The sequence below is a fragment of the Meles meles genome, chromosome 14 (assembly GCF_922984935.1).
Source record: "Meles meles chromosome 14, mMelMel3.1 paternal haplotype, whole genome shotgun sequence".
Lineage (NCBI taxonomy): Eukaryota > Metazoa > Chordata > Mammalia > Carnivora > Mustelidae > Meles > Meles meles.
In genome coordinates this window covers 24,906,106-24,931,670 of record NC_060079.1, presented here as the reverse complement: position 1 = coordinate 24,931,670, position 25,565 = coordinate 24,906,106, and the positions used below count along the sequence as shown (strand labels likewise).

The following is a 25,565-nucleotide window of genomic DNA, read 5'->3' as shown; positions in this document are numbered from 1 at the left end:
ATCGTAACAAAAGCAACTCAAAAATGAGCATTCTTTCCTTCCACATAAGTTTATTTTACAATCAACAATGACTGAGAGAGGAACATTTCCAAAATTTTCTTAAAGCTTGCTAATTTAAACCTAAGGCATAAGTACCTTCTCTTAAACTAAAGAAACTAAAATAAACTTAGCACTACATTTTTAAAAAATCACCAAAGGGGGCACCTGGGTGGCTCAGTGGTTTGGGCTGCTGCCTTCGGCTCGGGTCGTGGTCTCGGGGTCCTGGGATCGAGTCCCGCATCGGGCTCTCTGCTCGGCGGGGAGCCTGCTTCCCTCTCACTCTCTCTGCCTGCCTCTCTGCCTACTTGTGGTCTCTCTCTGTCAAATAAATAAATACAATCTTTAAAAAAAGAAATAAAAAAAAAAATCACCAAAGTTCAGGAATCACGATTCTTTTATCTGCACTCCAAACCGAACTCACGGATCGAAATGATATAAATCAAAGTGCATCTGTGGCAGATAACTGGGTCTGTAAGATTCATTTTCAAAAACTAATGAAATGGAGGTTACATTAGTGTATACATTTGTCAATACTCATTAAACTCTTCTCTTCAAATGGTTTAAGGTACATTTTAAAACTGAAAGAGTATACCTACAGGTTCTACTGTATTTGCCATATCCAAATAGTCACCTCTCCTCCCACTGACAATGTCATACCTTAGAAGTGCCTGCACAGAAATAATAAATTACAAAGATATCAATCTAGTTACACATGCTATGACACCAAATCCATTATAGAGCATATGTGTCAAAGTATCATCTAATTACTGTCTTCTATCCTTTAACGATTCCATTTTTTAAAAAGATTTTGTTCATTTGAGAGAGAGCGCAAGCGAGAGAGCAGGTGAGGGAGAAGGAGAAGCAGCCTCCACACTGAGCAGGGAACCCGATATGGGGCTCCATCCCAGGACCCTGAGATCATGACCTGAGCTGAAGGCAGCCGTTTAACCCACTGAGCCACCCACGTGTCCCAATGATCCTATTTTTAAATACACATGCTAAATGTAATTAGAAGGCACCACAATTAAATACTTCACTAGAAAACCTACAGAAATGAGTGAAAATCTGTAGACAATAAAGTATAAATAAGAAGAGATCGGGCGCGTTCAGGGTGGTATGGCCGTAGACAATAAAGTATAAATAAGGACTTTCACTGATAATTCTTTTTCTCAGTTCAAAATGACCAAGAATGATTCTGTTTTTATTAAGTTTTATTAACACAGTATGAAGGAGATCTTGATGACTAAAAACAGACAATTTACATAGGAACAGAAAACTCATGAGAATTTTAATGGATCCTCATTCACCTGGAAGCCTTGGTCAGACTTCCTTTGGAATAAAAACTCTTTTATAAGAAGAGAAACCCAAGTCCTCGGGAACTACTCCTGAATTCTAATGTATTGTTACCAGTGAAATAATTTAAAAATAGAACTAGTACATAAACTTAGGAAGACACAGAACTGCTAACTTACTTGTTGTTATAAATAACAACTTACTAGACTATTACTATTCCAGGAAAAAACCACCAGTAACTCCATTCATTAGGTTCATAGTGATTCTATTGACTGCTCCAGTCACTTGTCAGAGCTAAAATTTTCTACACCTATTAACTATTAGTGATTGTCAATGAGTGATAATTCTGTATTAGAATTTCAGAATTTCAATTTATAGCAGAGGTCTGAAGCTAGGTTAGTGTTCTCAAAACTAGTACCTGTAAACAACAACAACAACAACAAACCACTAGTACCTGTAATCAAAGCATCAGATCTCACTGAAATTCACAGTTGATATTCTTCACAACAGAATTATCAAGGGAAGTGCGAAATTCACTTTTCTGTTTTTAGTCTTTCTTCTAAGCACATATATAATTAACAGTCATCAAATTTGGGTTAAATATTATTGTTATGATTATTAAGACAAGGTTTATAGTTTTGAAATAGAAGAAAGTATTTCTTGATCAAATGGAAAAGTTTTCTGCCACTAAATATCATCTAGTATAAGTGTGCTCTTTGTATTGTTTATTTCATTATATATGTTTATTACATTACCAACTTTTACACTTTGTACTAGAGTACCTTAGAAAAATTTTTAGGACTAGTGTGACTAAACTTGATTTAGATAGACCAAATTTCAGTTTTCCACATAGGCCACATTTCCTCATATGGGTCCAAGCACACTTATGCAAATACGTAAAGTTGACACCTTGCTTCAGAATGTCCCATGTACTCAAGATACCAAGCTTGTAAACTGCCTCCCTCCTCACCATCCCTGTTCATTCAGGACTGCCTCCAAGTCATACAAGGTCTTCTCTTTTTCTCTAAATAGGCCTATTCTGCACCACTATTGCTTTGTTTGTGCTTCACAATTCAGTCAATACTCGTCAGGCCCTATCTTTCTCATAATGAAAACCACATGCCCCTAAACCCCTTTCCTTTTTTGGACATCTTGGAAAAATTACTGTTTCCTTTTTTGTGAACCGAAGAAAAAATTTAGTTCTCATCTAGTAACTATTAGGTACCTGCTTAATGTGTCACTGAGCTACACTTCATAAATGGGTGATAAACATAAAAGCAATGGCTAGAAATAGGCCTATAGTAAGGAAAATAAAAATAGCAAATTATAACATGAGATTAGATCTCATACAGGGTGTACAACCGTGGAAGCTCTTTAAAGTACCTAGAAATCCTGTTTATAAGCATCCTTCCAAAAACCCATCTATCTTATTAAATTTGCTTTTCTTCAAGCATTATCATCTAGGATAAATAAAAATGTTTTATTCAACATAATTGTTTTCACATTTAGTTTCGTTACTAGAATTGATTTCCTACTATTTTTCGGGGTGGTCATGGTTCTTCTATAGTGTAGCTAAAATATTTTCTTCAGTTATAATAAAAATCAGACAAACACTTTTTAAATAATTTTCCAGGGGAGATGGGTCCCAAATTCCCAACAACCCACTCATAATAAACTTCTGAAGTACAAAACATTTGTAAACTGGGAATGACTTATTCTTTGCTGTCATATTTACATTCCTATGGGCTTAAGAAATGATGGCACCAAGGTAATACCAATGACTTAATAGTTTAAAATAAAAAAAAAATCTGACAATTGTGAAGCTGTGTGCAAATCTGCCATTGGTCTAAGACCAAGTACGGGAAGTTCTGTGAGGAAGAAAAGTTGGTTTGTGATATTATCTTTACTTTATTTACTTTTTATTTTAAGTGCAAGATACTGGTCTGGAGAAGGTTTCCCAAGACCAGCTGAGTTTCTTCTTATACATAGGTGAAAGGCATTAAGAAAAAAAAAAAAAAAAGTCACAGAACGAAACCTGTTCTACAGGCTTCTGTACACATAGAGGAAACACAGCCATTTTATATATTATGTCTAGTGTATAAACCCTTTCGATATGCTTACTGACACTCTATAGATAAAGTTTTCACTCCAGCTAAGTTGTTCTGCCTTAAAGGATTCACTTGAACCACTAACGACATATTTTTTGATGCTGGCAGAGAGTAAATTCAAAACTTAGCTTAGAACGGTGCATCTCTATGCAATGACTCAGTTTAGCAGCTAACAATATATACTTCCTTCCACCCACAGAGGAATGATTAAGTGTCTTCCACTGATGCCTTTAAAAAGACATTAAAAAATTAGTATCCAATGTCCTATGCTAAGGGTGTACAAATAAAATTTCTCTTGTAATGTGAATACATAATTCACAAGTTTATTTTTCTTTTCTCTGCTATATTGCTGGCATACATATATGCATCTGGCTATAACATTTCTTCGGCAGAGCAACAATGTTATATGAGAGTCTGGTATCAGCACAGAACAAAGTAACTTGGAATCCTTAATTTGAAATCCATATACATTCAGTTTGTATCAAATGGTAAATTTGATATGTAAATTGTCTAATTTTTATATTCATTACAGAACCTTGAAAAAATCACGTGTCACTTATTGGATCTAACAGAAGCATTCAACACTTAAATGATATGTCCTTGTAATGAACGGTATCATTAACACTTCTATTTGAATTATGAGAGAATGATGTAACTTACAATAATGGAGGATCCCAAATGTCACAATGATAGTTTTAAATTTACTGACAATAGACAGAAAGAGATAACTTTTGAATTTTCAGGCAGTTGAAAAAGAAACATGAAAAATGGTATACTGCCACTATTTTATTTTTGGAAACTCTTTGTAAATAAAAACCCATTTCCAGAATAAGATATTCCATGGACACAGAATAGTTGGTAATGGTTCAAGTGCCTTAGGCAACAGAGAAGTATTGTTTTGTAGTTGTTGTTTTTTTTAAACCTCTCCTAGTAACAGCAATTCATCGTGCACAAAGAAACAAGGTAACAACATGATTTAAAATGAGTATATAAGCACTAACTGTAAAACCTCAGTGAAAACTGAAGTTTACTATATCAATTTCATTTCTATGAACTAGAATAGATAACCTGGCTGATACTCACCAAATGTTATAGAAATGTCCAGGCTTGTCTAAGCAACAAAAAGTAGACACATGGTGAGGTGCTGAAGACAGCTCTCTCTCGAGCTCAAAGCACTTTACATGAAGTAGCTTTATCTTCCATTTAATAGAGGGTGCCTCCTGTTACCAAAAGCGCTGCAGAGCGAAGAGTTTCCACAATCCCCTCTTGACTTTCTCTCTCTCTTTGAAGAGTAACAGTTACCACCGGAAAACGTTAGCAAAAAATGATCACTTGAATACTCGCACAGGGCAGCTGTAAATTTCCACTCTCTTTGCTTGCTCTCAGATTCCAAGCCTTGCTTGTCTCTTAATCTGTCACAGGCAGTTCTGTTTCTGGTCAGACCAGCTTGCTTCTGCCTTCTCCTCTCTCTCTCAAATGCTCTCTTTTTGATACATACCACACAGTAACAGCTCCCTCTTTTTCTTCCTCCCTCCCAACTGTGCGTCACAAGAATGTGTGTAAAGCAATTAAGCTGAGGCAAATTTAAATCTTGCTCCTTCACCGCGAAAGAGTCTAGGGATAAACAAAATACATTCCTCACCACGTTCTAAGTCCTGTGGTTGCTCATGTGTGTAGTTTTGTCCACAGATTAAAATGGCCTGACAATGCTGGTTAAAAATGTAAATAAAAGTTTCTAACAAAGGTGTGTTGATAGTGATAATAACAGCTTCATTTGCTAATATGTTAGTTTCTCAGGGAAGATTCTGATTCCCAAACATAGTAAAAGTGTAGCAAGGAAATACTCAAGCATCATGAATTTACTTTTCAGGTTTTAAAAGGCAAGGAAGATTTTAAAATTAGAGTGTTTATAACTTAAAGTGTGTGAAAGTTTAATGTATTTTAAAATATGGCATATTTTGAGACTTAGATCCAACATTTGCAGTTATAAAAGGGAAAATTACAAAGAACACAGAAAAATACTGACACCAAAAATATTAAGTAGAGGAGCTTATACTATTTATGTGCAAACCAAATATAATCACTTTGTTTAGAAGTCCCCCTCCCTCCACATACACACACAAAACATTGGTCAGGATGCATAATATCTCTTCAATGGAATTTAAAAGGCTTAAAGGCTTTTTTAAAAACTTTTTTCATTATTATACGTGTATAATTATAAAATAAAATGTCTTAAAATTATGGATCTCTGAAAAATCTGAGAATGAGGAATTAGGTAGAAAGCTGAGTGGGATGGTTGGTGACAGACTTAGATGGCATTTGTAGAATTCTCTGGAATTAGAAGGCAATGTACTCAGCTTGGAATACATGCTGACCATGTGAGAATGCCGGTCAGAGCCTGCTTTAGAGTTTTCTGTTCCAGTCCCATAGCCCCAAAGACTTTCAAGTTTTTGGTCTCCCACTGTATGTTTCCAATCAAAATTCTTGGCTTCTTCTTCTGATGACAGATCCCTCAATTACAGAATGGACAGAAGTTAATAGGCCTATTATGTTTTAATCTTATTCTCTGCTAAAGCATCTCTAAGAATATGAGCTTAAATAAAGTGCAATGCAAAAAAATCTGATATACACATATATTTATTTAAAAATATGTCCTTCTTAAGGTGGCTCATTTAAAGCAAGTTTTATTTATTTATTTTTATTTTTAAGATTTTATTTATTTATTTGACAGAGAAACAGAGAGAGAGAGCTCACAAGTAGGCAAAGAGGCAGGCAGAGAGAGAGGGGTAAGCAGGCTCCCTGCTGAGCAGAGAGCCCATTGCAGGGCTTGATCCCAGGACCCCGAGATCATGACCTGAGTCCAAGGCAGAGTCCCAACCCACTGAACCCAGGGACCCTATTTATTTACTTTTAAAGACTTTATTTATTTACTGAGAGAGAGAGATCATGAGGTGGGGGGAGAGGGCAAAGGGAATCTCAAGTGGAATCTCAAGCCGAAGGGGGACGGAGCTGGGAGCCAGATGAGCGGCTCAATCTCACAGTCCAAGATCGTGACCTGAACCCAAGTCATGAGTCAGATGGTTAATTGACTAAGCCACCCAGGCACCCCTAAAGTAGACTTTTAAAACTTAAATATATTATAAGGTAATTTGGTTCTTAACACCTAAGAAACAGGCACCAAAGAAGACTAGAAATTAGTCTGCCAATTATTCCTTTAATTTGTACTTTTGTAAAACTTAGAGTTTTATTTCCTACTTAAAGAAAAAAATGTTAAAGGGATATTATCTTAAATCACCAGGGGGCAATTAGTAATAAGTGCCTTATATCTTCCTGAGTCCAAGATTACACTCAGAGAGTTCTGGTATACCTGGAGAAATTCAGGATTAGTAAGGATGGTGCTTAGACTAACTATGAGGTTAATTTTTTTTAAGGCACTTTAACACTGGGAGACGTTATATCAATCTATGATTGTAAGGCACAAAATAAAGACAAGGTATTCAAAATACACATTCAAACCAAATACACGATTGTATGTGTTTATGTTTGACTTCTACCAAACACCATTTTAAAAAACACATGCAAAGAAATCACAGAAAGTGACCATATATTAATCCACAAAAAAATTAACAAATTTCCAAAGAGGAAATAGTACAAGCTTCATCCTCTGAAAACAAGATGAGAAAACTAAGTTATTTAAAAAATTTTTAACAGATAAGCAAATATGCTTTAACCAACCCTATTAATACTTGAAAATTTAAAAGTACAATTACAGTGGACTGTAATTCTGTTTCAGGATATGATGAAATAATAGGGACTGAATTTAGTCTTCTGTCTTACATAACTTAGAAACTGGGCAAAATATATAAAACAATGGTTTTTAGACACTGGACACCAGGCAGCTCAGCCCAGTAATCCCTGAGAGAAGGGAAACAAGGTAATTATTGCCCCAGGCTGCAGAGCAGGAAGGGAAGCCCAAACAGAGCGTGGCAGTCTTCCGGAGTTAAAGAGACAAGGGTTGAGAATTCAAGAAGGCCAATGTGACTGAAATTCACAGGGCAGAATACCAGAGGAGAGAATTGCAGAGAGTCCCAGAGATCTGCAGAGGACTCTCTTCAAATCTTCATCTGAGAACTGATTAGCACATCTGTGAGAAAACTCCAAAGACAGGAAAGAACGAATGGAAAGAATCAGGCTGAAGAATTCACAGTATTCACACAGGACTGAAAATAGTTCTTGTTCCCAAAAGCCAGAGTGAAGAAATCTCATGTGAGAAATTGGGTTAAATAGTCTGAAAGATATTGCCTTGGCATTGGGACCAAATTAGCCTTAGATTAAGTTGTTCTGGTCCTTCTCTATAGACCTTACAAGTAAGTCCAGAAATGATAAAATTCTTTCCAAATAAATTAACTGCATCCTAGAATAGAATTCAAAAAATATCTAAAGGCATTTTTAGAAATCTAGCATATAGCATAGAACTCATAATGTCTGGCATGCAGTCAAAAATTACTAGGCATGCAAAAACCCAGGAAAATACAATAAGCTTTTAAAATAACAATAAAAGTATTTCTATGAGTTAAGGTAATAATAGCAAATTTATTTATTGAAAAGACTTGTTTTCCTTTTTAACTAGCTTGTAAGGTATAGAGTGACTGTTTGTAAAATGCAAATATGCAGTTCTCCACCAACATTTCCTCCAAGAATTCCAGTCTTCACTGATGATCTGTGTCTAAATCAATCATTTCATCAGGGACTGAAAGCTGGTCATTTAAAAAATTCTATTCTTTCTGCTATATTGGCTGACTTGTTTTATAGAGAAGAGCTTCTCCTCAACTATACTTCTAATTGAAAAAGACTGATAATGGCTTCCTTTAAGTACCAATTTGGAGAGTAAAAAGCTGGTAACATTCATGTCCAATGGTGGCAAATAGAAGATTATTTTTGGTGAGGTTAAGTCTGTCTCTTCTTTTATTTATTTATTTATTTATTTATTTATTTATTTGGTTAAGATTTTATTTATTTATTTGACAGAGAAAGAGAGAGCACAAGCAGGGGAAGCAACAGGCAAAGGGTGAGGGAGAAGCAGGCTCCTTGCTGAGCAGGGAGCCCAACATGGGGCTTGATCCCAGCACCCTGAGATAATGACCTGAGCTGAAGGTATATGTGTATCCGACTGAGCCACCCAGGTGCCTCATCTTCTTTAGAGTATCATTCAAAATGGTTCATAAATCTTTATATATTCAATGTTTCAATAAATTACAGGCATTATTCCATTTGATGCCATCCTTCTAGCTTGGGTTCCCCCCAAAAGTAGGCTCTGAAGCAAAAGCCTTATGTGATATTATTTTTTAAAGTAATCCAATCACAATGAGCAGGAGTGAGTGACAAGGGGAATGAAGCAAAGGAGGGAGAGTCAAAATGACATTGCATACCAAGCTGGCCACCTGTTTAATCTGTCAGACTGAATCTCTTAGAAGCCATGTAAGCTGCGTTTCAGGACCACCACTAAGGTGGGAGGAGAAAAATTTACCCACTGGCTTCACTTCCCATTGATCAAAGGCCTTCTCAAAAGGGCATTAATTCCCCTACACTTGAGCTTAACTCCACTGTACGTCCAGGTTGTACATGTGTGGATCTTCCTTGAGGACACTGCAAAAAGCAAGGGGCTTATCGAATAGCAGGAAATGAAGCTATGTATGATTATGCCTACACAAGAGCTTACATATGGCTGAAATGAGGAAAGTGAATCCTAGAGGATATGCAATGATGTATGAGAGGCATCTGTAAAAACTGTGCACATTTTCCCAGATTTGGACGGTGGAAGTCCTTTAAAGATACTTCCTGCATCCTTTTGATACAATTTCAGTAATCTTTGAATTTTTATTGCTTTCCAGTTCAACAGAATGTCCCAGCCTCACTTTGTATTTCCTCTGTCCCAGATCTGCAATGAGTCATTTCTCCAGGGAGCCCTAGAGCTTCACAGTGACGTTTGGGTATCGGGCACACTTACCGCTACTGACATGTCACTGCTTCTAGACCTTGCAGTGATGAAAGTTAGCAAATAAGTTTTAAAAAGTCATTAATTTACACTGATATTTCAATTCTAATCTATCATTACAGAGTTTCAACTCTATTTTTTTAAAATTTTATACTCATCTTCTCTTACATAAAAATGTTGGTTCTAATAACACATCAACACAATGATGTGTTTATCTTTCAGTATACCTAATATAGACTCAAAATAGCAATGCCACAATTTCCAACAATAAAACTAATAAAAGAAGTTTAAATAATTCTTGGCAGTTAATTTCTAATTTAACTTGCAACGTACTGGTAAGCATATATGACTAACACTATCTTAGAGAGTTCTAATGTCAAAATGTTGAATTAGTTTACCTGTTGCAAAATCAAAACTTCTATTTTACATCGTTAATTCACAATTGAAAAATTCCCATAGAATGAGATTTTAATTGTTTTATTATTAGATGGAGACTTTAACAACCCATAAGTAATGCAGTTCCATGGAGCTGTCTCAGTTATGGAGAAAGCAGAAAGGAAAATTGAAAAGTGTAAATGATACATAGAGATCAAGCTAGGGCCAAATGACATCATGGTACACTAATAAGCTATGATTCTCCAGTAATTCAAATACAAAAACATGGTGGAAAAAATTATTTGTCACTATAACTATGCAGAATTCCAAATTACCTCCTCCACCTTAGCAGTCACATTCACGTTATTGACACGGTAAGACTTAGATTCCATCTTGAAATGTATCTACTGCATCACTTCACTAGTTCTAAGTATTGCAACTAGTTACAGAATTTTTTTTTAAAGATTTTATTTATTTTTGACAGACAGAGATCACAAGTAGGCAGAGAAGCAGGCAGAGACAGAGAGGAGGAAGCAGGCTCCCCGCTGAGCAGAGTGCCCGATGCGGAGCTGAAGGCAGAGGATTTAACCCACTGAGCCACCCAGGCCCCGAGTTACAGAATTTTTTAAGGCACATTATTAAGTTGATTAGGCCCTCCTATCAAGGGGTGCCTGGGTGGCTCAGTCAGTTAAGCATCTGCTTTTAGCCCAGATCGTGATGCTGGGGTCCTGGCATCCTGGAGTCCTGGGATCCCAAGAAAGAGCCCCAGTAGAGCTCCTTGCTTGGCAGAGAGTCTGCTTCTCCCTCTCCCTCTGTCCCACCCCCCCGCCTTGCTCTCTTTCTGTGTCAAATAAATAAATAAATAAAATCTTTAAAAAATATGTATTAAAAATAAAGATTTTATTTATTTATTTGACAGAGAGAGAGAGAGCAAGCACAAGTAGGGGGAGTGACTGAGGGAATGGAAGAAGCGGACTCCCCACTGAGCAGACAGCCCAATGCAGGGCTTGATCCCCAGACCCTGAGATCATGACTGAGCCTAAGGCAGATGTTTAACTGACTGAACCACCCAGGCACCCCAATAAGTAAAATCTTTACAAAAAACTGCTTAGTCCATCAAAATAACACTGGTGGTTTACAAAGTTTACTGTCAACAGTAACAATAACTGACACAAAAACTAGTTTATCATGTTCCAAAAAATCAAGATTCTAACATGTAAAATACTATACACAGGGGCGCCTGGGTGGCTCAGTGGTTTAAGCCGCTGCCTTCGGCTCAGGTCATGATCTCAGGGTCCTGGGATCGAGTCCCACATCAGGCTCTCTGCTCTGAAGGGAGCCTGCTTCCCTCTCACTCTCTCTGCCTGCCTCTCTGCCTACTTGTGATCTCTCTCTGTCAAATAAATAAAATATTAAAAAAAAATACTATACACAAATATGTATTTTTATGACTGCTTGATTGGCAATTTACTGGTATCTATTGGACTAAATTATCATTAATTTTACTTTATTAGTTTTATAGAGTTATTTATGTTTAATGAATACATTTGTTTTTACTTATATAGAAAAGCCGAAGGAGAAAGTTAACTAAAACAATTGGGACTGCAAGTGACAAACCCAATGCACATAAATTTAGCAAAAAGGGAACTTAAGGATCATGTAACCAAAAGGCCTAGGCTTACAGCACAGCCCAGTCAGGGAAGTACCTACTGGGGAGAGGCGGGAGATGCTACTGAACATCCTAAAATCAGAGAACATCCTCTCTCTAATAAAGAAATATCTAGTCCAAAATGTCAACAGTGCCAAGGCTGAGACCCTGGATCCAAGCTAACTTCAGCCCAAGCTTAAACAATGTCATCGGAGCTCTTTCTCTCTTTGCATTGCTTTCTTTGGTGCTGCCTTCTTTCACAGTTGGGCTCTTCTTACATGGAGGCAGAGATTACATGGCCTTGGTCCCCATAATCTCAAAAGAAGAGAAGCCCTTGGGCCTCTCTTTCAATAGCTACATCAAACCTGAAAAATGGCTTTGGTGCTGCTAGTTCAGGTAACCAACTATTAATAACCGTATGCATTAGAACCAGGTGCTCTTGTTAACCAGCTTGGTTTCAGAGTGTGTTAGCATCAGTGCAAAGAGCCTGATAGGCCTACAAGGCAGGACAAAAGCAAAGTGAGGATCTCACTATGAAAGAGCGACTTCAAGTCAAGAGTCATTAAGTGAAATGTTGGGTGAGATTATCTCCACCACGACTGAACTTCAAAGCATATGTAGCTGGATTCACTCAGCTACATTTGTGTTTTACATAAAACCATTCCATAAATCGGGGGCCTGGGTGGCTCAGTTGGTTAAGCAGCTGCATTCGGCTCAAGTCATGATCCTGGAGTCGCGGGATCGAGTCCCACTTCAGACTCCCTGCTTGGCAGGGAGTCTGCTTCTCCCTCTGACTTCTCCCCTCTCATGCCCGCTCTCTCTCTCTTGCAAATAAATAAATAAAATCTTAAAAAAGAAAGAAAGAAGACATTTTATTTAAAAAAAAAATTCCTTAAAAAGTTCAACCTGGCTGCTCAGCATCCACATCTACCCTTTCCCTACATCTATACTTTCAACAATGGGCCTCCCTAACGTTGGGCAAGGTTTCCAAATGTGACTAACGGTACACTCACCCTTGCTCAAACTTGTTTACTGCTGCCAGCTCCAACATCTCTGTTGAGTATAAATTTCTCAATCAAGTTTGAAGCAGCTCCTTAAGGTCTATCATCCTATGGCTCAATTATAAATTTAATCTCCCCACACCAAGACATATAATAAACAAGGCAAAGCAGAAAAACAGATACCACGAATAAAAACTCCTGCATGAAAAAAGGGAGGCAAAGAAACATCAATTCATAATATAGATGATATTTTCCTGGACAGAAGAGGAGGCATCCCTGTCTGGGAAGGGAAATGAGTTCTTTAGTTACCAAATTGATTGCCCCTGATTCTAATCTCTAATCTCTTGGAGAATCTCCCCTATTGAATATCCCCCAAAATCATGATGAGAAGGTCATTGTGGATGGTTCCTGACTGGAAGCTTTCCTGCTGAAGCAGTCCACTGGTTTTGGAATCACATGCAAGAGAATGAGAGTTTCTGGGGAATGGGAAGTCATAAGCCTTTGTTTCTCAGACTTGAATATCTCTGACAATACAAAACTGTCTTAAATTCTCTTTGGCTTCAATCATTTTGCTTCTTGTTTTCTACTAACCAAAGTCAGCAATTGGTGAATCTGGACTTGTGATTTTTTCTCTAACTGGCTTCAGGGCTCTGTGCATTACTCAAGCCCTCAGGTTAAACTGCTTCTTCCAAGCAGACGAGGGTAAACCTGCCCCCTTAGACCTAGGATGTATCCCAATAAACTGGTTTGTATTCTAGGGTTGACCATTACCTTTGCCCAAGAGAGAAGTAAAGATGCTTGGGTATTCAGCTTTCTCCAAGGTTCTGATCGTATCTTTTCTTTCTAATCACATCTTTCATACCTTCTACTTGTATCTTCTCCTAGGTTCTTTCATCTTTCTCAACTTTCTGTCTCCCTGCTTTTGCTCACACTAATTTAGCTTAGGCCTGTGATGACACTAGTGAGATAAAAATCAAGGAACAGTGGGGTTGGAATTTAATACTCAAAAATTTCATCAGGGACTTTTTTTTTTTTAAGAAAAGGTAGGAGCCTAATGAAAACAGCAGTTTTACATATGTTAAATGGTTAAGAAGTACATAAATGCTCTGGTAAATATGACCCTATACCTGGAAAAAGACCTGGCACTTGCTAATGAAGGTGATGGGTGTTAGAAGAGCTGCGTCAAATAAATAAAAAAAAAAATATTTAAAAAAAAAAAAAAGAGCTGCGTCTTGTGAGTTATTTTGAAATAGAGAAAATAGGGTTATCTGAAATCAGCTGGAAAGTTTTAACATCAAATGTGGATGGACAGGACTCAAAACATGTGGTACACTGATATTGCTGGCAGGTGTCTAAAGTGTGTGCATGTGGATATTTTGTGTATTCCTATGTGGCTTGGTTTAGCAGGGTGGTTCTTGCATTCATGTAGTACTTCTCACAAATGAAATGACACAAAAACAAACACGAAGTGTGTATTAGGCTCAAATTGCTCCCTAATATATCAAACATGTTGGAACACATTTATTTCAAAATGAGTGTTATAGCAGAAAGCAGGTCTTTGGTATTAGGCAGCCCTAGATTTGAATGGAAACCGATTGTGTATAAGTATCTGTCTTTAAATTGGAGATAATAGTATACAGTTCCAGGACTGGTTGTGAGGATCAACTGAAGTAATATGCGTATGTGCCTGGCATTTAGTTAAGCACTAAATGTTAGACATTTCTCTACTCATGTAATAATTAAAAAAAATGTATATGCATATACGTATATATGTGTTAGAGTATGCTAAAATGTACTGTATACCTATTGTTGCAATTTTGCTAATTTGAGTAACTACAGATCTTTGGTTTTTTTAGTGGCATTTGCTTCTCTCTTATTCTTACTTCTTTTCTTCACTTCTCATTCACACTTTTGTTTCCGTTTTTCTCTATTGCTAAAGACCACAATATACATACAAAGTATCACAGCTACACTTTCAGGGAGCCCAGCAATTATATTTGATTTACTCTTTAATAGTCCTTGGCCTTCAATAACCAATAAAGGAGCCCCAAAGCAAAGAACCTGTTTAAAGTCTTTAGGAGCTTGTCATGCTACCCATACACCATAAATATCTCTAGTTCTTCCTTCTCATAATTTCCATTTTGTTTTTTTGTTTTGTTTTTTAAGGTTTTTATTTACTTATTTGACAGAGAGAGAGATCACAAGTAGGCAGAGAGGCAGGCAGAGAGAGAGGAGGAAACAGGCTCCCTGCGGAGCAGAGAGCCCGATGTGGGGCTCGATCCCAGGACCCTGAGATCATGACCTGAGCCGAAGGCAGCGGCTTAATCCACTGAGCCACCCAGGCGCCCCTCCATTTTGAACATTATTAACATTGTGGCCTGGCAAGTTGCTTAAAGATATTCAAATTGCTTTCATAAAAGCAGCATATAGAAGAAATTCTATAGGAGGAACGCTGTTGAGGTTGCACAGAAATGAAGTTTCAATTGATAAAATAAAACACGCATTACCTGTTGTGCACTTGAAACTAATGTAACACTATATGTCAATTACACTTCAATAAGGTTTTTTAAAAACCACACCCACATTTCTAATTGTACGCTAATTGCTAACCCTTGGCCAAATTTGGAAATCTTTAGAAGGTCTTCTAATTAACTTCAACAAGATAAAAAAAAAAACTCAGTTCTTCTGGTTCTTCTTATACTACTGTGCTGCGCATCTCATGTTCTTTCTTTTTTTTAGGAAAGAGGAAGCTGCGTAACAAAAATTAGGCGCATCATTACTCCTGCTGGTTGTATTTGCAAAACACCAGAGTAGTCTCTTAAAGCCGAGAATGTCACGTTTTTTCTCACTTTCCCAGCACTACTCTGGCCCCCTGCTGGTACTGAGCTGCAGTGGCACCTGCAATATTCAGCCCCAGCATTAAGATCTACGATTTCCGTCCAAGGAATGAGTGCTTTGTTTCCCTAATGCTAAGACAGTATCATCTACAGCTATATCTATTTAGAAATAAATAGATGTACATATATAGCCTCCAAAGGCCTTTCTGTGATAAGCTATTCTGAATATTTTTCAGATATCAAGCGGCTAGTTTCATGACTATTGTCTCTTTGGTATTAGGCAGCCCTAGATTTGAATGGAAACTGATTGTGTATAAGTATCTGTCTTTAAACTGGAGATAATAGTATACAGTTCCAGGACTGGTTGTGAGGATCAAATGAAGTAATATGCGTATGTGCCTGGCATTTAGTTAAGCGCTAAATATTAGACATTTCTCTACTCATGTAATAAAAAACAATAACAACCACCACCTTGAGCACATATTAAAAGTACATCAGTCCACTTGTGGTTGCCCTGTCACTACTCTGGAATGAGATAGATCCACTGGAGGACTCACAAGCAGTGTGTCATCAACCTTGCTTATTAAGCACTTAGTAGATACAAAGTGCTATACTAGGTACTCTAGAGATACACATACCCACATGCCAATAAGCCATTAACTATGTGCTTAAGGACTTTTCAACTTGCCTTATCTACCAACCAGACCAAAATAATTCCACTAAAAGAATTCTGGATGCAGCATTTTAGAAAAGCATGGAATAGGGATAGTACAAAAACCCTGGACTTTAGCTTGCTTTGTGCCCAAGTCAGTTAACATCTCGGAGCTTTGTTCTATGTATTTAGGTAGGAATATTCCATCTATCTCTCACAGGTTTATGGAAATTTTATATTACACAGACACATTAATAACTAGACAAATTAGTAAACTACAAAAGTAGCAAAATGGGATGGATTTTGAAAATAAACTTTTTTTTCTATGACAGAAAAATATACTATCCCTATAACCAAAAGAAGAGAACTTCAGAAATGTGGAGTGTTCAACAATACCAAATGCTACAGAGTAGTGATGAATATCCTGCCTAAATCTAATTTCTAATCTAATTCTAATCTAAATCTAATTTCTAATTTCTAAGACCTTCTTTCAATTCTTAGCAGAAGTATTAGAGGGAAAAAAGGATCTTCAGAAAACCACTCAAAACAAGGAAAGGGATCTCTTAAGAATTCATGTTCCCCTAAAATACTAAAGATACAGGCCGATAGAGAGACGAAAGCCAAGCTGGGACCACCCAGTATACCACAGTACAGTAAGCATAAAGCAGGGAGAGCACTCCAAGGCAGTCATCCTTAGGAAACTGGTAATATTGTCTCTGATCAGGTAGCATGGCTCAACTACCATGCCTAGAAGACTGGATGAAATGTTGGAGTCTTAGTAGGGCCAAGACACAGAACAGTCAGAGACAGAATCAGGAATGTAAGAGGTTAAGTGTTGGAGGCACAAGTATATAATACTGTTTCCAGGTATCTGATAAGGAATGGAAAGAGAACTTGAAGGGCTAAAGAAAGGGGTTTTTGTTTGCCTTTTTTTTTTTTAAACTTTGAATTCTCAGTAGATTGAGTGGCAGAGATACGAAGGAGATGCAAGATGAGAAGAGGATAATCGATGGGGTGAGATTCTTGAACTCACAATGGAAGGATCAAGAATATAAGTCAAAAGTTTAACATCCTAGAAGAATGATATATGTTTTTCTGAAATGAGAAGGAAAGATAAAGTCTGAATAAAGAAACTGTCCAAGTAAAGATGAATGACGTTAGGGGGCACAAATTTGCCTTAATTTTCTCAGAAAAGAAGGACTCAAGGTCATCTGAAGAGAATGAGGGTAGAGTAATAGAATGTGCCTTTGAGCAGAGTAAAAACTGATCTTATCCCCCCCCCAAAAAAAATCGTACAACTATAGTAAGAGTAAAAGCTAAAGTCTATAATTCATGTATACCAAATTCCAAATTTATTAGTTACAATTCCATGTCTTTCCAAAAAACAGAACCACACTAAGTGAAATGCAGGTTATGATTTTCTTCCAACTTCTCAATTTAAGGGGTAACAAAGGATAAGGCAAGAAAGAATTAATGGAATCCTAAAATACAACATATAACCAGCATCATAACCAACAAAAATGGGCTTAGTGCTATAACCACTGTTAGATGGTAATAATTCTCATATTTCTCTGCCCTTATTTGCTGGATCTGATTTCTGTTTTCTCCATAGTTGATACTTTTGTGAAAAGTTCTTGCTTGAATGAGTTAAGAACACAATATATCTTTTAATAAAAGAACAACCCCACTCTATTGAGCACTAATGCACATTCTCTCTTCTTCCAATTTTCCAAGTTTTTACAAAGTCTCACTTTTCTACAAATTATCAAAATCAGAACTAATGAAAATGTTATGTTGGAAAGTCACATTCTAAACCTGTTATAAATCTTTAAAAGTACAATTTGTGAGCTGGTACTCGGGAGCCAAGAAGAAAAACAGTATTTAAAAAGAACGCAGAAAGGAAAAAGAAAGAAGTAGACTAAGTAAAGGGACAGAAAGCCTTGAGTTATAAATTACTTGGTTTAAAATGTCAAGGGAGCAGCCATCCAAAAAAAAAAAAATCTAGCCATTTGCAATGACGTGGATGGAACTAGAGGATATTATGCTAAGTGAAATAAGTCAATCAGAGAAAGATAATTATCATATGATCTCACTGTCTCACTCATATGTGGAATTTAAGAAACAAAACAGAGGATCACAGGGAAGGGGGGAAAAATAAAACAAGATGAAACCAGAGAGGGAGACAAACCACAAGAGACTTCTAATCATAGGAAACAAACAGGGTTGCTGGAGGGGACCGGGTGGAGTAATGGGGTAACTGGGTGATGGACATAAAGGGGGGCATGCAATATAATAAGCACTGGGTATAAGACTGATGAATCACAGGCCTGTACCTCTGAAACCAATAATACATTATGTTAATGATGCATTATGTTAATTAACTGAATTTAAATAAAAAATGTAAAAATAAATAAAATGTCAAGGGAAACTAGTCTCAAAGTATCTCTTTCTACGTGCTTATGAAGCATGTTAATAACGAAAAGTACTTTTAGCCAAGATATTTAATTTTCAGATTCAACCATGGCCATTTATGGCAAACAAACATGTAGCATTTATAGTAAAACATATTCAGGTAATTTATCGAATGGAAAAATATCTATAAAATTAGTTCAGTAATTATAAGTCAATTCCATTACCATAGCCCTTTAGACTTACAAAACATGATATGGAGTAGGAAAAATAATTACAATCTATTAATTACTATTAATTACAATATATTAATAACTTTTAATCAAAGAAAAATATCCTTAATAAATGCAAACACAAAATTGCATCTTGTTTTACAAAATAAGCGTTTATTGATTCTTTTAAAATGTATCTTTTTGCATTTTGACTTCAAAATAAATGCTAATTTAGAAAAAAAAATTCTATTTTACATGCTTCTCTACTGCTTAAAAAAATCTCCTGCCTTCCTTTTCTCTAATTCCACTTCCTAAAGTTAACTACTGTTGACAGTTTAGCTCTGTTCTTTCATTTTTTTTCAGACATACACAGACATGATTTATTTGTTTAAATACAAACATGGTTTTAAAAACTGGTTTCATACCATACATTCTGCTTTATAAGTTATTTTTGTTTCTAACAGTAGATCCTGGTTTCCTTACATGGCAGATTTAGCAGAAAGACCATATTCTCTTTAAGAAGCTGCATGGTGTTCCTTAATATTGGCATGCCACAATTTACTTAACCATTTCTCTATATGTAGACAGGTTGATGCAGCTTCATTTTTTTCTTTCCTATTTTATAATCTTTTCAAAACTTATTCAGGGATAATTTAAGCATAAATTAGGATCTAAAAATCACGATGCTACTTCTCCTTTGAAAGAAGCTACAAAATGATCATCTAATAGTAATAAACCTTTTCTCATTTTAAAGAAAGATCTTGGCTTTTCATAGCTGATAAACATATACAAAAGTTGTCACTGTTTTCAGCACAATGTCATATCAATAACTCGGGAGACTTAGACATGCAGCCAGTTTTCAAACTAACTGCACATTATAGCCTAATTCTCCACTATTACATTTAACAATTTTTATTGGTATTTTTACAAGCCTACTGTAGTACCAAAAGAATTCAAAAGAACTTTGTGATAAAGGACCTGCCTTCAAGAACCTTATGACTCTTGGGGAAAAAAACACAACACAGTTATCTGTACGAAATAATTATACTTTTTTGAGAATAAAAAGACTGAACAAAATATACAAGGAAGAGTAAATATTTAATCAAGGGACCAAGTATCACAACATAGAATACAGGTATTACCTAGTGAGGAGAGAAAAGGTAAAGGGTTAATGGAAGAAATGGGAATTTAGATGCACTTTGAAAAAGTACTAGGACTTGGATAGTAAGATAGAAGGAGGGGGAAGATATTTCCAGCAAGGGGAAATGTTTTAGCAAAAACATGAAGACTGGAATGAAAGAAGAAAGAAGAAAGAAAAGGAAATGGGAAAGAGAGCTAGGAAAAAAAGGAGAAAAAGTCATATGGTTAAGAGGAAAACATACAGGAAACACTGTTCAGGAAATCCTCCAATAAATTATATCTCATTGGCCAGAAAAGGCTAAAATGGCTCCCCCTAAGTGCAAAAGAACCTAGAAAAAAAAAAAAAAAAAAAACGAGTATCTGGCATTTTTCAGCCTCAATCATGAGAAGAAGTCATGAAAGTGGGAGGTTTGGTGTGACTTTTGCATCGACAATCAATAGTCTGCCACAAAAGTTAAGTAAAAAACATAGTAGAGATTATAAATTAGTGATCACAACTATGCTTTTTGAATATATATTCCTAAATTTCAGAAATTAAATGGCTTCCTCAAAGATGTTTGCAAAGTTGTTTTTAAGTTAATACAAATTTGAACAAAATCCTTGAAATTAATATTCATCATTATCTATACAGCATTTTATAATATCAAAGAATGTTCATATATATGTTCTTTACAAAAGCCTTAAAAAGAACAAGAAGGAAATATTATCATAGTAGCACCACTGTACAGATAAGAAATAGAAAACAAATGTTATTAGTACAGCAGATTCAGATTTAAAAAATTGAAACTGAAAGGTTAAAAAGCTTGACTTGGATGCTAGCTTGTTGGTGGAATCACCAGGGTTCAAATCCTATGGCATTTCTACTAATATCAGCTATTTGGTTTTGTACAGCATTATATCTGAAATAACATTTGGCTAATTGTGATTTCAAAATTACTGTAATTTTGATCTTTTATATTTAAAAACATCTCCTTACTAGAAGAGATTATTTTGTGAAGATATGTGCAGCACAAGATATTTTCTGAATAGATGAGTTTATGAATAGTTTTAATTCATTTTTTGTTAACTCCCACAATCAAGAATTATCAAGAATTTTGGCATAAATATTGCTTCAAAAGTTATTTTAATAACCATTTCTCTGGCAACAAAAGGGAATTCTTTCCTTCCCACAAATCAAAGTTCTTTATTTAGACTTCTTTTATTTTCATTATTATTCATTAATTCTATGTTCATATCTGCTCAACATTGCTTATTGTGCACTGTTATAAAATGATAACCTCACAATTCTTTATACTTTGGATATATTTTCTTTTTCTTTTATTTTGACAGCAAGTACATGGAATTTGTTCTGGGATATCACACAACTAGTGGGCTGAATGTTTTTCCTGGGCGACTGGCTGGACCGAACGGTGATACTGTCTAACAAATACTTCTTTTTTTTTCATTTTCCATTTATAATAGTTATCACTTAATAATTCTCTTAGTTATAGCTGTCTCTTAGAAAGTTGCTTGATCTTAGTCTGCACTGGCTCCACGCCCAATTAACTATCATTGTCTCTCATCACCCTCTTTGTACACTGCAAATCATTTGGCATTTCTAGCCACAAACGTTAGAAGAAATCTAATGATTTGGACTCTTCTGGGTTTCTAGATCAGAAGCTTGTGAGAGTTCTTTGTAGTTGGGGAATGAATGAAAGTCAATCAGGTTCTGCAGTAACGGAGAGGAAAAATAACTGAGATGCTAATCATTTTCCTCATTTTTCTGATATACTTTTCTTTCTTCACAGCACTTGGGTCTGTTCTTGTGGACACATCTCCTCTGTCTTCTCCTGTGTTGAGTTAGGAAGAGTATACAGGTATTCCTGACTGATGCTGCCATATTTGACTTTGTTGATGCCACACCTGAGTTTCAAAGGTTCCATTTCACACTGAGAAATGGGTAAAGTGTCCAGCACCAGTGTCTGCGGTGCAGGGGCGGGTGGGCAGAGGAAGAGAAAAGCCCTGGGGCTACAAGACCTGGCCCAGCCCCAGGAGCCAAGACCTGCTCAGAGTGTGTGGTCCAACACCTATTTTCTCTTATTTCTCAAAATTTATTTTCTTGGGGTGCCTGGGTGGCTCAGTGGGTTCAAGCCTCTGCCTTCGGTTCGGGTCGTGATCCCGGGGTCCTGGGATCGAGCCCCGCATTGGGCTCTCTGCTCGGCGGGGAGCCTGCTTCCACCTCTCTCTCTCTGCCTGCCTCTCTGCCTACTTGTAATCTCTGTCTGTCAAATAAATAAATAAAATCTTAAGAAAAAAAATTATTTTCTTTCAAAATAATTTATTTTCTTTCTTAGCTACTTAGTAAATTAGATGGAAATGGTGTTTCTATAAAATAGCAAGATCCTTGATCCAATTAAGGGGAAAAAAGAGCCTTGAATATTTCATGAAAAAAATCATTTTTCACAAATTTTTCCTCTCCAGAGTATTCCTGTTTCTTATGATAAATATAGGAATGAAAAGAATATTTTAAAGTGTTCCTTGTAACTTTTCGGATATAAGCAGATGATAATATTAAATAAGCCATAAATTATTAAATGCCAAATAAATATATAGAGTTAAAAAATAAACCCAAATAACAATAAACAGTATTTATTGATGGTCACATAATGAAATACACACGGTGCCAAGAATATTAACCAGTTTATACAACCAACAGAAGATTTTGCGAATTGTCTTAAATTGCAAAATACATGCACTATGTTGATATTTGGATATGCCGGCATCCGCAAGGTATTGTGCAAAATTTAATGTTCAATTCTCTTTCTTCTTTCCTCATACTTCCTCTGTCACCCCTCCCCTCCAACTCGCTAAAATACAAAGGGCCTCCAGTTATCTGAAGGGCTATGTATCCCTATCCAGTAAGTCCAAGACTGAGGCTGCCTGGGCCACCATTCTCCAAGTCTTTTCCTTTTTTAAGTCCCTTGAGATGCACTTGATAATAAATCCAGTTCTTGAGTTCTTACCCAACACCACGAAGTAACAAACATTTCTCAAGTGCTTTCTATGTCCCAGGTACCATGCTAGGTAGTTTCTTTTCTTTTTTTCTTTTTTTTAAGATTTTATTTATTTATTTGGCAGAGAGAAATCACAAGTAGGCAGAGAGGCAGGCAGAGAGAGAGGAGGATGCAGGCTCTCCGCAGAGCAGAGAGCCTGATGCAGGGCTCTATCCCAGGACCCTGAGATCATGACCTGAGCCAAAGGCAGAGGCCCAACCCACTGAGCCACCCAGAAGCCCCCATGCTAGGTAGTTTGAACTACATTACATGCTAGGTAGAACTGAACTACAATTCTACCCAGAAAACAGTCCTATTAAAATAAATCTCCCCATTACTTCATTCTGCCTCTCATTATGAAGTCTGCACACCGTTCCACTAAAGAAATGTACCATATTTAATAAAGCTACTATGACAGGTGATTTAGATTGCTTCCTTTTTTTCTATCATTAATAATGCCACACATATTCTTTAAGCAAGTCTTTGTGCCCATTTCTGATAATTTTCTTAATATTATTAATTTCTTAATAATTCTTAAGAATTATTAAGAATTATTAATTCTTAATAAAAACATTATATAATTTCTTAATATTATATGGTTATTTGGCGTTAAAGACCACTCTTCTGCCCAACTATTCATTCTCTTCCTCCCATGTCTTCAAGGTGAGGCATTACCAATCATGTGCCACACACCATCACCTACTTAGTTCTGGACATCAGTTCCTAGTTCAGTTTTCCATATTTCTCTTTATCTAAACTGCAGTGTCTTGCTATCATTCCTTTGGTCAACAATCCATAGCTTCTTGCTTCAGTTTCTCCCACCTTAAGTCTCTGACAGTCAGAATACCTAGAAAGGCAGCATGGTATAAATTAAAGATGAGAGTAATTACTGTTAAATTAAGTCATAAATTTTGTGCAATTCCAGTATCATAAGAAAGCCAATTTCGAGTTAAGAATGTGATCTGTAGCTCTAGTTCTAAATTACTTAGCAGAGGGCAAAAATGATACGAGGAAAAAAATTATGAAAAAATATAATTATGGATATACTTACAACTAAACTCATAACACTTTCTGATTTTCTATTTCAAAAGCATAATTCAGAAGTCTACAATATACTTTTATTGCAAAATAGAGTGGTGGTATGTTAAGGCAAGAATAAAGATTATTTAGGGCCATCACTTAATTCTTTTATTAAATATTCAGTGTTCTCAGAGACATGTTTCTCCATTAAAAAGTTCTATTTTGGGGGGCACCTGGGTGGCTCAGTTGGTTAAGTGTCTACCTTCAGCTCAGGTTATGATCCGGGGTCCTGGGTTCAAGTCCCGAGTTGGGCTGCCTGCTCAATGGGGAGCCTGTTTCTCCCCCTTCCCCACTTGTACCCTCTCTGTCTCACTCTCTCTCTCAAATAGATAACATCTTTTTTTTTAAAGTTCTATTTTTTCTTTGAATACCCTAAGCCCCTCTTAGCTATAGTTTTAAAAACTTTTTATATCTGACAAGGGGTTAAATCCAAAATATATAAAGAATTCATTCAACCCAATAGCAAAAAAACGAACAATCCAATTAAAAAATGAACAGGCACCCCTGGGTGGTTCAGTTAGTTAAGCATCCAACTCTTGATCTCAGCTCAGGTCTTGATCCTGGAATTGTGAGTTCAAGCCCGTGTTGGGCTACATTTTGGGTGTAGAGCCTGTTTTTTAAAAAATGGACAGAAGATCTGAATAGATATTTTTCAAAAGAAGACATACAGGGGAACCTGGTTGGCTCAGCTGGTTAAGCATCCAACTCTTGATTTCGGCTTGGGTCATGATTTTGGGATTGAGCCCTGTCAGAGTCTGCACTCAGCATGGAATCTGCTTCTCTCTCCCCCTCTGCTCCTTCCCCTGCTCACTCTTTCTCTCTCAATAATTAAATCTTAAAAATAAAGAAAAGACATACAGATAGCCAACAGACACATCTGAAGAGACTCCACATCATTAATCATCAGGAAAATGCAAATCAAAACCACAAAAAGATATCACATCTTTTAGAATGGCTATCATCAAAAACACAAGAAATAACTGTTGGCAAGAATGTAGAGAAATGGAAACCTTTATGCACTGTCAGTAGGAATATAAATTGGTGCAGTCACTATGCAAAACAGTACAGACATTTCTTTAAAAGAGTTTAAATAGAACTACCATGTGATACAGCAATTCCACTTCTGGGTATTTATAAAAGGGAATGAAAACACCAATTTGAAAAATAAAATGCAACCCCATGTTCATTGTGCCATTATTTACATAGCCAAGATAGAGAAACAACCTAAGTGCCCATCAATGGAAGAATGAAAAAGGAAGATGTGATCTATATCTATCTCTACATATCTATCTATATATCATAATGGGATACTATTCATAAAAAAGAACGAAGTGTTACCATTTGCAACAACATGGGTGGAATTGAGGGCATTAGGCTAAGTGACATAAGTCAGGCAAAGAAAGACAAATACCATACAATCTCACTTATACGTGGAATTAAAAAAACATAAAACAAAACCAAGCTCACAGATAAGAGAACAGATTGGTGGTTGCCAGAGGCAAGGGATGGGGGGAGCACAAAATGGGTAAGGAGACTCAAAAGTACAAGCGTCTAGTTATAAAATAATTCATGAGGATACAATATACAGCATGGCAACTATAGTTAACTCTGTATTGCATAATTGGAAGTTGTTAAAAATCTTTTCAAAACCCTCAGGTTGTTTTTCAGAGTCCATAGTCTCTTATGGTTCGCCTCCCCTCCCCAATGTCCATAGCCCGCACCCCCTCTCCCAATCCCACTTGAA

At 36.4% G+C, this 25,565-nt stretch overlaps 1 protein-coding gene across 6 annotated transcripts in view; it reads right to left on the bottom strand.

Annotated features, from left to right (window-relative positions):
• CAB39L (calcium binding protein 39 like) overlaps nucleotides 1–25,565 on the bottom strand; it is a 116,311-nt gene that overhangs the window by 70,844 nt on the left and 19,902 nt on the right. The window contains exon 4 of one of the 6 annotated variants that reach the window (XM_045978447.1): nucleotides 4,524–4,722. The exons of the other annotated variants lie outside the window; for them this stretch is intronic. The gene's annotated coding sequence lies outside the window, so the exon portion shown is untranslated. The remainder of the gene's footprint in view (nucleotides 1–4,523; nucleotides 4,723–25,565) is intronic. 6 annotated transcript variants of the gene reach the window in all.